Source organism: Perissodus microlepis, chromosome 6 (genome assembly GCF_051167445.1).
Source record: "Perissodus microlepis isolate ML-2025 ecotype Zambia chromosome 6, ASM5116744v1, whole genome shotgun sequence".
Taxonomy (NCBI): domain Eukaryota; kingdom Metazoa; phylum Chordata; class Actinopteri; order Cichliformes; family Cichlidae; genus Perissodus; species Perissodus microlepis.
Window position 1 is genome coordinate 40,450,208 of NC_140466.1, and position 13,577 is coordinate 40,463,784.

At 38.5% G+C, this 13,577-nt stretch overlaps 1 protein-coding gene across 2 annotated transcripts in view; it reads left to right on the forward strand.

Moving 5' to 3' along the window:
* tenm3 (teneurin transmembrane protein 3) overlaps positions 1–13,577 on the forward strand; it is a 360,038-nt gene that overhangs the window by 19,611 nt on the left and 326,850 nt on the right. The window contains exon 1 of one of the 2 annotated variants that reach the window (XM_084932346.1): positions 7,889–8,715. The exons of the other annotated variant lie outside the window; for it this stretch is intronic. The gene's annotated coding sequence lies outside the window, so the exon portion shown is untranslated. Of the gene's footprint in view, positions 1–7,888; positions 8,716–13,577 lie in introns of those variants that run through there. 2 annotated transcript variants of the gene reach the window in all.

Below are 13,577 nucleotides of genomic sequence, written 5' to 3' on the forward strand. Positions count from 1 at the left end.
ACTCAGCAGCCTGCAACAAGTGCTTTAAGCTGATACTGTGATACTGTCAAAGGAGGTAACACCTCAAATCCGATGAAACACCTGGCAACGCACAGCGTTTTTTTAAAAGCCGAGAAATGCGCCGTATTTCATAGCTTGCTGCGAGACCTCACACCGTGCACATCTACTGCGGGTGTGGTGCCTGTTATCGGACCCGGAGTTAGCAACATCCCCCAAAAACCCGAAGAGGAGAGTCCTGGCCCGTAGCCCTGCCAGTGTAGCAGAAATGATGACGGATGATGATGGCAGCAGCAGCAGCCGTTCTTCTCTGCGTGAGTAGCTTAATGTTGTCTGTGTTTAATTTACGTTGAGTAGGCTAACCACGTTATTACATTAATGCAGTAAGGTGAACTAGCAAACACTGTCGTAGTTACATGCGGCTGTCTTCTTGTTTGATGGCAGATACTCCCTTCACCCTGGCCAAAAAGGCTAAAATGACCAAAGAAAAAGTGGAAAACAGTTAAACATGAGAGGTTTTTGGACAAAGTTTGTGTTTTTTCCATTGTTTAAGCACTGCTTATAGCCAAGAGTGATACCATATATGCCCCATAGCTGCAGAAAAGGCTAACATTGTTATCTTTTTACAAAAAAACAGCTAAACATGAGAGGTTTTTGGACCAATTTTGTGTTCTCCATTCTTTAAGCACCGGTTTGAGCACCGTTTAAGCACCGGCACTGTTTCAAAAGTACCGGTTTGGTACTGGTATCGGATAAAACCTAAACGATACCCATCCCTAGTGGTGACCATGGTGGCCATTTAGAAGTCGGCCATCTTGGATACAACTTTTGTTTTTTCAATAGGAAGAGGGCCATGTGATACATCAAACTTATTGGTAATGTCACAAGAAAAACAATGGTGTGCTTGGTTTCAACGTAACTTTATTCTTTCATGAGTTATTTACAAGTTTCTGACCACTTGTAAAATGTGTTCAATGTGCTTCCCATTGTGTTGGATTGACAATGCAACCCTCTTCTCCCACTCTTCACACACTGATAGCAACACCGCAGGAGAAATGCCAGCACAGGCATCCAGTATCCATAGTTTCAGGTGCTGCACATCTCGTATCTTCACACCATAGACAATTGCCTTCAGATGACCCCAAAGATAAAAGTCTAAGGGGGTCAGATCGGGAGACCTTGGGGGCCATTCAGCTGGCCCACGACGACCAATCCACTTTCCAGGAAACTGTTCATCTAGGAATGCTGGGACCTGGCACCCATAATGTGGTGGTGCACCATCTTGCTGGAAAAACTCAGGGAACGTGCCAGCTTCAGTGCATAAAGAGGGAAACACATCATCATGTAGCAATTTCAAATATCCAGTGGCCTTGAGGTTTCCACTGATGAAGAATGGACCCACTATCGTTGTACCCCATATACCACACCAAACCATCACTTTTGTTGTTCCAACAGTCTTGGAGGGATCCATCCAATGTGGGTTAGTGTCAGACCAATAGCGGTGGTTTTGTTTGTTAACTTCACCATTCACATAAAAGTTTGCCTCATCACTGAACAAAATCTTCTGCGTGAACTGAGGGTCCTGTTCCAATTTCTGTTTTGCCCATTCTGCAAATTCTGTGCGCCGATCTGGGTCATCCTCATTGAGATGCTGCAGCAGCTGGAGTTTGTAAGGGTGCCATTTGTGAGTAGCTAATATCCGCCAAAGGATGTTCGACTAATGCCACTCTCCAGTGATATGCGGCAAGTGCTACACTGTGGGCTCTTGCTGAATGAAGCTAGGACAGCCACTGATGTTTCTTCATTAGTGACAGTTTTCTTGCGTCCACATTTTGGCAAATCCAACACTGAACCAGTTTCACGAAACTCAGCAAGCAGTTTGCTAACTGTAGCATGGGAGATGGGTGGTCTCGTAGGGTGTCTTGCATTGAAATCTGCTGCAATGACCTGGTTACTGCGTTCACCAGATATCAACACAATTTCGATCCGCTCCTCACGTGTTAACCTCTTCGACATGTCAATGGCTGTGAACAAAGACAAAACTTGTAAATAACTCATGAAAGAAGTTACGTTGAAACCAAGCACACCATTGTTTTTCTTGTGACATTACCAATAAGTTTGATGTGTCACATGGCCCTCTTCCTATTGAAAAAAAGTTGTATCCAAGATGGCCGACTTCTAAATGGCCACCATGGTCACCACCCATCTTGAGGAGTTTACCCCCTCACGTATACTAATGTGCCACAAACAGGACTTTAATATCACAACCACTCCCATGTTATTACGGTGTATCCATATAAATGGCCCACACTGTATATTGAATCAAATGATGTATGAATTTCAGGTTAAAATTGCAGTTTGTGGTCTAAAGTTCTTTCATTTCAAACGTAGAATTTATAAGAAATGTTAAAGTACTTTACACTCATGTTAAACTCCAGGCTTAACTGGATTCCTTAGTAAATAAGGAAACAAACTACTTACCAGCCATTGAAAATGAGATGGCATTCAGTTTAACAAGCTATGCTGTTGTCATGTAAATCCTTTGACATGCCAAATTTTTGGCTAGATAGTCTTTGAAAGCATACACCAGATCTCATTACTGGAAATTCATACTTTAGTTTGTGATTTTTTTAAAATAATAATATTTTCAACAAATCTGATTTATAGTGAGTCTAAAAATATGTTTGCAGTTTTACATTTTGGCTGATTCTGACTGATTTTTGACACAGAATGTTCAGGATGTTGAAGTACCCTATCACAATTGCCTCATGAGTTATATTTCGCTGCTGCTGTTGCTTGTTACACTTAGCAATTGTCCTAAAAGGAGCCGAAATACATTATCTTGCCTTTTTCAGAACACCAGCATGAACTTTTTCATATCACCTGAAGAGCCTTGGGATAACCAAATGAAAAGTTATGTCATTAATTAAAGAAAATGTAACTCATTTCATTGGAATATACCCATTCCAGCAACAGTGGTTTTAGCTAACATCTGTTTTTGCATTGACTGGTGGTTATTTCAAATATCTTTACACTGGCTCAAGTTCAACAAGTGCAGTAAAATTGTATAAGCTGTCAGTCATAGGCATGATAAATGCCTCAGGCTACAACCTACATTTTCAGGTCTGTGTAAAGCTGCTGTATCGTGGCCTGTGATATATACAGGACATAAAACTTTTAGTAAAGCATTTCTGTCAATTGTGATGGGTGATTTCAGTTTCAGTTTCTCAGTCTTTGGCAGAAATAATAAATGTAGTGACTGCATGTTTCTTTTTACATTAGTGGATATAATACGTTACACTCTCTCTGATAAGAAATACCTCTATAGAAACCTATCTCAGTACACAGTGTTAAATTTACTAAAAAATGAGATCTCATAAGGCTTTTTTGTTTTATTGATTGTTTGTTTGTTTCGCCTTTAGACGGGGGTTTTAGTTGTTACATGGTTCCATAATTCATTTTGTATTTTTATCTTAGACTAATTATTATTAAATCTACACTTATGTCTCATGCAGTTTCTGTTTACTCAGTTGTTTTTACTTAAATGAGTTGATTTGTTACCTAAAGTAAACCAATTTTAAGTTAAGTTACAGCTTTTATTTTGTACATCAGCTCCCAGTGTAGCTTATTAGCAAATTTAGTTTTACCTTTTCTAAAACAAAATGTATAACACCCAAGAATTACAACAATGCCCTCAGAAACAACAGGACAAGCTATTACCCACCTCAAAATACTTGTCAACGTAACATCAATATATATGCCCTTATGCTTCTAGGTAGTTGAAGACATTTATGGACTGTTTATGTATCATTATATCATGCAACATTTCTAAAGTACACACACTTCTGTTTTTAACTTTTCAGGTTTTGTTTTTTCCTTTTTTTGTGAATCTGTGATATTTGACGAAATTCAAAATCCTCATAGCCTGATGTAAAAAATACCTACTGGCTTGCCCTTGGGTATTTTGCTAAAGGCACTCTATGTTATAAGGTAAAGAGCCTAGAATAATACAGAGTGAATACCAAAAACTCCAACCCCAACCCTATGAGTGAAACCTTCGGCAGAACCAGGCCAATGAAGGCGGAGCAGTTACCTCTTAGGGCTGTGGAAGAGACTGAGATTAAGATTAAATGAATGATTAAATGCAGAGTGGTGTTTATCACATCACATTCATGTCATAATGCTCATAGTATGATACGATTACATAATGACGTGCAGTGTAAGTACTCTGTGGAAGACTGGGAGGAACATTTTTCCTGAAGAAAGATCCACAGCATGTCTTTATCCTGTCTTCCTTCTCTCACCCCAACCAATCACAGCAGATGGCCCCGCCCCTCCCTGAGCCTGGTTCTGCCGGAGGTTTCTTCCTGTTAAAAGGGAGTTTTTCCTTCCCACTGTCACCAAAGTGCTTGCTCATAGGGGGTCATATGATTGTTGGGTTTTTCTCTGTATGTATTATTCTAGAGTCTACCTTACAATATAAAGCGCCTTGAGGCGACTGTTGTTGTGATTTGGCGCTATATGAATGAAACTGAATTGCATTGAAAGATCGGAAAAAATAAAAAAATAAATAAAGACTTTGGCCTAGTCAAAGTCCTGACCTGAATCTGATTGAGATGCTGCAGCATGACTTTTAAAATGCAGCTCATGCTTGAAAACCCTCCAGTGTGCCTGAGTTACAACAATTCTGCAAAGATGAGTGGGCCAAAATTCCTTCACAGACTCATTTATTTATTTATCATTATAGCAAATGCTTGATTGCAGTTGTTGCTGCTAAAGGTGGACCAACAAGCTATTGGATTTAGGGGGCAATCACGTTTTCACACAGGGGCATATAAGTATAGATTGTTTCCCCCTTAATAACAAACACCTTCAATTAGAAACTGCATTTTATGTTTACCGGTGTTATTGTTGTCTTATATTGAATTTTTTTTGGATGATCTGGAACATTTAAGTGTGACAAACATACAAAAAAGAAGAAAACAGGAAAGGGGCAAACCACTTTTTTTATACCACTGTAGGTAGGTGGGCCTGCACTGAATGGACATGGCCTCTAAGTCCTGTGAGGAGTGACTGTCTATAATTCTGCTGTTATGGCACCAGTCCTGGAGTCCATAAACACAGAGGTCCCACCCCTTCTCTTACTGGAATATTTGTTGCGGTCCTGGCGGTATCAGGATTTGCAGATGAAGCCAGAATTCTGTTGCAATCAGTAGACAACACTCCCGGACAAGATGGTTATAGTAAATCTCTAATTGTAGCTCCTCCGTTTTGTTTGTGAGGATCCTGATGTTGGTGAGAAAGAATGATGGGAGCAGGGATTCATGTTGTTGTTTCGCAGCTGGATGCAGAAGCCAGCTCTGCAGCCCTACTTTTGTTTCCTCTCCCTGCGCTGTCTGTGTCATTTACTGCTCCGAACAACAATACTCTGTGATGTTTGTTTGTGTTGAAGTCTAAAAACAAAAGAAGCCTGAGATTGTCCTGTGTGCAGAAATAAAAGTTATTTAACATATATTTTTATTTTCATTAAGTGGCAGCTTTTGTGAGAGAATTCTGACCAGAGTGAGACACTGACACAAAGAATGAAAGCAGACCTTTTTCTGTCCTGCTACTATTGCTAATTATTGAATCCAGCAAACGCTCATCTCTTTTTTCCATATGTTCAACTTTGGCATCTTTTCAGTGTTACGTGAATACTTTTACACTGTAATGATTTGGTATGTTGAGCTCTAAATGCCCTTCCTATTTGAGTTTCTGTTGAGTTCTCATGACTTTAACATCCCTCTAACTATCACTGCAGTCTACTATTACAGAGAACAAAACAGCCTCCTGGAGCCAGAGGATTATCTCGGACCAGAACCAAATGTCAGAACTTATTTTCTGTAGCACTTGACATTTATTTAACACACCATTACTGCATTATTAGCATTCCTGTAAAAGCCAATTCTGTCAAAATTATCTGATAAAGATACCTGCATACAATAAAGGCTAAACTCTCGTAATTATTTAAGATCTTCCTGTTCAGCCTCACTTAACTAGTAGTTTAACTGCTGATCACAAAATTATAAAAAAGAATTATATAAATATCTAAAAACAAGCAAAACACTATTGGCCACAAACAAACTCGTATCATCCTCTAAATAAAGAAACAGCTAAGAAATAAAGTCACTGATATCTATCTGTCTAAAAATATTACAAAGTCTTCGGGACTCAAACAAACGATCACAAATAGACAAATCATAATCCACTTTATTGGCCAAGCATGTGTACACATCAAGGAACTGGGCTGTTTTTTCTTTGCTATCAGCGTAAGTATTTAATGTACGTAATCAAGTTAAGTGATGGTTGCTATCTTTTGTCATTCTTTTTTTTTTTTGAATCTGAAAACCTCGATTTTAAAATGATTCCACAAAACTAGAACACAAAATATGCATGATGTAATACAATGCAATGCAGCAGCCCTACACCATGTAACAACCACATCAAATGTTCTGTGTGTTGGATTTTTTTAGTTGTTGGTGTATTTCAAGCTAGTTCTACACTCTGTTTTAAACAGAGTTGTACTGGATAAATATTTTTAATATTGTGTTCATGTTAAGTTTAAGTCCATTCATTATTTAGATTAATTGATTAATTAATTAATATAAGTGCAGTATTTAATGCAGGACTTGTGTATTGGATTGTAGTTTAAATAAAACATGTTACAATTTATTTGACACAATATTCAAGAAAAAGAAAAGAAATGTAAAAGTATTTTGCTTTGCTTAAATTTCTAACTTATGTGTGTTTACTTATTTACAATATTGCAGCAAAAATATATAGTAGTTCAATGACATGCGACAAACATTGACATATTTGGGTTTTCCCATAAATTAGCTGGTTTTGGAAAACATTATTTTCCAGAATCTCAAGCAGGCTCCATTTAGAGCATGCTAATCCACATGCCAAAATGTTATTGTGCTGTGTAATAAACACAATGAATAAACCCCAATAAACACACAAACACACTCTTCTCTGCATAATGAAGCTGTAGTGAGTTTGTTACAGTTTTCTGTCTACATCGACTCTCTCTTGCTGAAACTGAGATCAAAGCTACGAGATCTTTTTATTTTTTATTTTTTTACATACACTGTTCAGCGTATATGCAGCCTGTAGACACAGAGCTGGTTGGAAACAGTGTTTCTCGTAACTGCAAATCATTCATAGTATCAGCTGTACGAGATCTAAACTGATGGCAGCAATAATGATCACTTTCCAAATCATGCTCAGCTCCAAAATTTGGCAAAGAATACAGAAATGCAGTAACAGGTTTGGTGATGTACAAGCAGATGGGTTTCTCTGGACTTTTAATATTTTTGGTATTATATATATATATATATATATATATATATATATATATATAAGTATTGCAGTGTATGCGTCATAGTCCTCTGTAAGGCAGCTAACTTCACCTACAAACGGCATAATTTGTCTCTCTTCTACGTGTACGTTTCTTGCAGTGCTAAATTTTAAACATGGGTAGGCTTTGAAACTCTGGCAATTTAAAGATTATCCAGCGATTCCTAGATTTCATTTCTCTATCTAAAGTGTCCATCTCTATATAGTTTTTAATGTCTATTCATATAGTTTGAATGTTAACGTTGTGACTGTAACGATATGAGCATGGTAGTGTGCTCAGCTTCCATCTTCTAAACTGAATTATTATTATTATTATTATTTAAGGCAACAGCACCGTAATTGAGTGTCTAAGCCTCCTTGTGATGCTCATGCTCACCCCTCCATCACCTGTTACAGTTCAGTTGTGGCACACAATGACAGCTACCCCCTCCCTCCATGCAGCCCCATTTATATCTAAGCGCGTCCGCACACACACACACACACACACACACACTGAGAGTGACTCGCGCACACGCGGACGCCGGCACACCGGTAGAGACGTCAGGATTGGACGCAGCAGGGGATCCCCAGCATTCCATTTCTGCCTCGCTTGGCGTATCATCATCTTTTACCGGGAGGAGATGAGCTCGCGCCGGTTCACACTCGCGGAGGGACGCAGAGGTAGCAGCTGCAGAGGACAGTCTTGTTTCTCCGTTTCACTGGAGCTTGCTCTTCCACTCTCTTTCTCTCTTGTAATAGCTTCCCCATTCTGTGCAACAAACTGTCTGTATTGTAGCTGTCGCGTGCACTGGCCGCCGGGTCAGCGCGAGGAAACAGCGGGGAGCAGAGGGGAAAAGGTGTTTCACCTGCTAGTTGATGTTTTGAAAAGAAAAGGACGTTCGGAATAAAACAGCCACCTCAGATGAACTCTTTGTTAGTTTAGAACAGAAGAGCCCGTCGCTCCATCTGTTTCACACTTGGTTTTTTCGCATAGATCTTCTGACATTCAGGCGCGCCTTGCTGCTGGTTTAGACACAGCACCATCGTGCCTCTGTGGGTCGCACGGCGTTTCTTTTTATTACTTAAAATCACAAACAGCGTGGAAAAAGGCGAGATAGTTCCCCGGCCCCCGCAGATTCAACAAAGTAGTGAAAGGGTTGGTGCGATGCCTGTAGTTTTCTTAATGATGATTTCCTTTAAATGCTGGGTTCAGCATTAGGATAGAAGAGACGATTGAAAGTGGAAGTTTTTCCCCTTTTTTCCTCAAGTCCAACAAAGCGGCTGCTGCTGTTGTCATAATCTAGAAGAGGAGGACCCCCCAACCCCCCATAGGACGAACAGGTAGGACAGCCCCGATCCCATACACACTGCCTAGCATGCACATATGTAAAATCCACATCTGTGGCGTGGATCCCATTCTCATCTCAGTTGCTCGTGTGAAACACTGTTTCACTATTTTTCGTCAGTGCGGCACAAAGAACAACAATCAAACCCCACGTGCCTAATACAGTTGTAACTTTTCTAATTGGCTGGCTTGTTTTCCCCTCCGTCGTGTACAGTGAGCTGAGCGGAGCCGCTCTAAAAGTTGGTTGAACCGCTTTTCGCCCTGCGCTTTTAAACCAGTTATACGCCGAATGGTGTCAGATGTAGCGGAGAAAAAAACAACATTTAAATCATTTCTTTATTAACTGCGCCAGTGACGGTCCTTTTTAATAAATGCAGTGTGTTGTGAATGAACAGCATACCGTGCTTACTTGAGGACTGAAGTATTGTATACTAAAATAAAAGACAAATAATAGCAGTTAAATGTTTACTGTATCTTTGCTATTTTTATGATATGTTGGGGCACATTTGGGGTTGAAAATATCTTGGTTTGGTTGAACAAAATAAAATTTAAAAAGCGCAAACTCCAAATAATTCATGAAGAAAAACACATCAATCTGAGTAACACGGGACTGAAAAGTCTTTGTGTCGGGTTTTCACAGGCATCTCCTTCAGTCTTAAACCAAACTCCAGCTGGATTCAGTGCGTTTCCACGAGTGATATTAATATTATATTATTCTTTATTATACATCTTAGAGTTCAAGCAATAGTATACAGTTTGCTGTTTGTAATTAGAACAATTTCCTGTGAATTAAATGTAATTATAATTAAAAGATCCCTGCTCTTAAATCTTCCTGCAGGCACTATGAAAAAACGCTGCGTTATAATGTGTTTTTCCTCATTGTGCTGACTACAAATACAATCCACTCCCTACTTCTGTTATTTGGTACATTTTGAGGAAAAGATGCAGAGAGGGAGGGTGTATGCAAAAGCTTGAATGCCTGAGCGAAGCGCTGCCACCAGCGGGATTCTCACTGTAGTGAAGGTTAAAGTGGCAACAAAGACAACAAAGATGAGAGTTTTCCTCCTGCATCATACCTTCCCTGTCTCTTCTTTATATATATATATATATATATATATATATATATATATATATATATATATATGTGTGTGTGTGTGTGTGTGTGTGTATGTGTATTTGTGTGTGTGTAAAGTTTGTTGGTTTTTTGGGGGGTTTTTTAGAAAAAAACTTCTTTCTTTTTTTTCCATGACCTCGTTTTCCTGTGAAGTGGAATTCTGTATTCCTGATTTCTCTTCTTAAAATAGTGAGCATGTGTCCTCGGTATATTTCATGGAAAACTTTTCCATGAAACTAAACTTAATCTTTGTTGCAGCAAAATGCAGCGTTCCAGCTCAGAACTGCAAGTTTTTGTTGTTTCTGCCTGACCTTATGTTCTATGAATGCAGAGGGTGCATTAAGAATAATTAAGTTCAGTTTAATTAAATTATTATTTCCAAATGTCCTCGTGTGCCCTTCAGTACAGCACAATAAACAACAATCAAAGCCCACGTGCCCCACTTAAAACATTACATTTAGTTTCCTTATTTTAAAAATACAAAAACTTATTATTCTTATTTATTGTAATGCATGTGTATACAATGCAATTAGTTATAACAAACAGATTAAAGAGCAAGGTAAAACAGCTCTGGAGTATTGCAGCAATTCCCTACATATGAAATACAGTAAGTATTAACTACATGCAACAAGAAGTGTTCGTTCAGTTTTTTTTCATTGTTATTTTTGTTCAGAGTTCCACAGAAATTCGGGATGACTTTGATCAGCAGGTGTTCCAAAGAATTTCAGCTTCTGTGAAATTTTTGATTTTATAGGCTTTATCTGTCCATCTGGTTCGGTTTATTTTCTTAATATATTCAAAGTTGCACAGCTGTAAAATTAGATACGTCTTGGCCAGTTTTTCTTTTGCAGTTTCTCCATTCTTGCACAGCTTAAAAGGTTTGAGGACTTGGCTGGAGGAAGCTGTTTTATCTTTAGGAGGAGGTAAAAATAAAAATAAAAACAAGCTGTTGCTTCAAAGTAGATTTAAAATCCAAATGTGTCTCTTTTACAGAATCTAGGCTTTACTTGAGGTTCCTGTGTGTTTATTTCATTTTGAATTCCCAACCCAGACAAAGCGCTTCATGTTGGGCCTGCACTTATTTAAAATGAATGTACGCTCCAATCAAATAATGTCTTTATTTTCTCTCACTCTCTTTTCTTTTACCTTTTTACTACATATTTATAGTTGCTGCTTATGTTTCTTCTGGATGATCAACATGTGCAAAAGCAGTAAAACCTTTACATAGGTGGAAACAGAAATTAACATAAAAAGCCACCAGACAAAATGATGGAATCCCACGTTCCTTATATTACAAGTCGTTGCAGAGGGTAAGAACTCTGCATCTGATATCTTTGTAATTTGGCTCTGTTGCTTGTTAATCCATAATCTTACATCATTTCACCCACTGCAAGTTATATATGAATAAATGCATCACTTCCCAAATGACTTTATGGTATTCCAGCAGCAGAAACAAATGTTGTAGGTCAGGTGTGGAGAGTTTCGTGTCACCATGAGGTACTCCAGTCATGGATGTGGGAAACATAAAGAAATCTGCAGATAGCAGAAACATTTTTAAGATTAGTGTCTGAACAATTTAATTTATAGTTATTGTGATACGTGATACAAGTTGACTGTATTTACCTTAGTTTAGAGTTTAGCTTGCATATGTTGCCATACACATACTCACCAGTGTGTGTTCTGCATGTTCATGTATTTACATCTATGAATACACAACCAGTAAACATACAATAGTTAGTGTAGCAATAGCCTGCTCACCTGCACACGCACACACACACACACACACACACACACACACACACACACACACACACACACACACACACACAGTGTGTGTGTGTATGCTTGACTACTGACATTGACACAGCATAGGTATGCATCTGGTGTGTTCTGAGTGCATATGTACCTTGTGGGATCGTGTGTGTGTGTGTGTGTGTGTGTATATATTTTCGATCATTACTACGAGAGCCCTGAATCTGAAGATTTATCTGTAGTACGTGTGTGTGTGTGTGTGTGTGTGTGTGTGTGTGTGTGTGTGTGTGTGTGTGTGCACAAATTATCCAAGGAATGCTCAGACTGAAGATCCAGCTGATGAAAGCTACCTGGAACTTTGTAAATGGGCCCTTTGTCAGACTGCAGAACCAGTGTGTGCTTGCGTGGACCTAAAACTGAAATATTAATTGTAATGTATAATAAATATAATGGAAATAAAATGTTTTAGCTTGGATTTGATCAGGAATGCCACATAATATATTTATATACTATTTGTTTCTAAGCTGTATCCTCAAGCTAGACCCATACTACTATTATGACAAATACCATCAGTTAGCCAAAAGCTGTGTGGTGAAAGTGAGTTTTAAAAGCTTTCTGACAGAGGTTTACAACCAACGACGTTGCAGGTAGCACAGTTAAGTCTTACAGAGTAGAGCTGCTGAATTTTACTGTTTAATGTTGAGGTCATCAGAGACATGTTGTATGTGCGGCTTGCTTTCATCACATCACATCACAGAGGGTTTAATTATAATAATATTACACTGATGTAACTTGACAGTAATTATATAATATAGTTATGGTCATAATGTTACAATCAACATTTCATATATTAAATTTCAAAAACCCAAATAGTCTAGATTAAGAAGGCCGTTGAATCAATTTAATAAAACAACATAGTTACATACAGATTGCAGTTAGAGTTCTGTTAACTGTGTGTTGCTTTGCTGATCAAGCTTCATAAGCTTTATGTGAAGTCCACCTTTCGACGTGTCACTCAAGGCAGACGAGTGTAGTCTCTTTAATCCAGCTGATCTTGTTTTCTTCTTTTTGTAGGATTGATGTTACAGTAACATCAGAATATTGCTAAACATGTAGATGAAGAACTTTTCAAACCTGCGTTTTTTTCTTTTGGTCATTTACTCCTCTCTTGAAGCTTCGTATTGGTGGCACTAATGTAGTAAATGAAGATACTTCATCATTTTTGTAGACTGTGGTTGGATGTAATGTATAATATATAACAGCTATATTATTAATTTTCTAACTCAACTATCTGGATTTATTAACTTGAGCTAACACCAGGTATATCTTAAAAAAGATCCATGTTTAATAACTTAGAGAGACTTAGAGCTTTTTATTGTCATTGTGCAGTTTCTTGCACAGCGAAATTGGGTAGCTGAACCACAAAGGTGCAAAAGTAAGAAGAGAAAACAATATACAACAAGGGGAAAAAAATAAAATAAAATAAAATAAAAAGCAATATATATGTATACATATATGTGAGTGAAACTATATACATGGTGTATGCGTAATAACGTCGTCTGCCTTATGGAAATAGAAATGAAATATCAGAAAAGTAGGCCAGAAAAGTTGCGTTCCGTCAGGACAAGCAAGGCGAGCAGTGCTTGCCTCGTCAGATCTGAAAATATACATGTCCCAAAGTAAAGCAATCTATCCTTTGATCTCAGACATCGCTGTCATATGTGGATCCAGGCCTTACATTACTGCCATCTTGTGACCGCAGTTGGGTAATGTCGCTGTGATTATTTCAATTTCATGGCATAGTGTACTCCTCTCTGTCTGTGAGGGTGTGTCCATCTTCTGTTAACAGCGATGGAGCTGGGCGAGCTGAGAGGCCAGCAGCCTTTTCCTGGTGGTTTGTGCATACACATTGTGACTGTAAACTGATGAGAGACCAGCGAGCCACACAAGATGCCGCTGGCTGAGCGTTCACTGCTCTGAGGTCAGTTACTG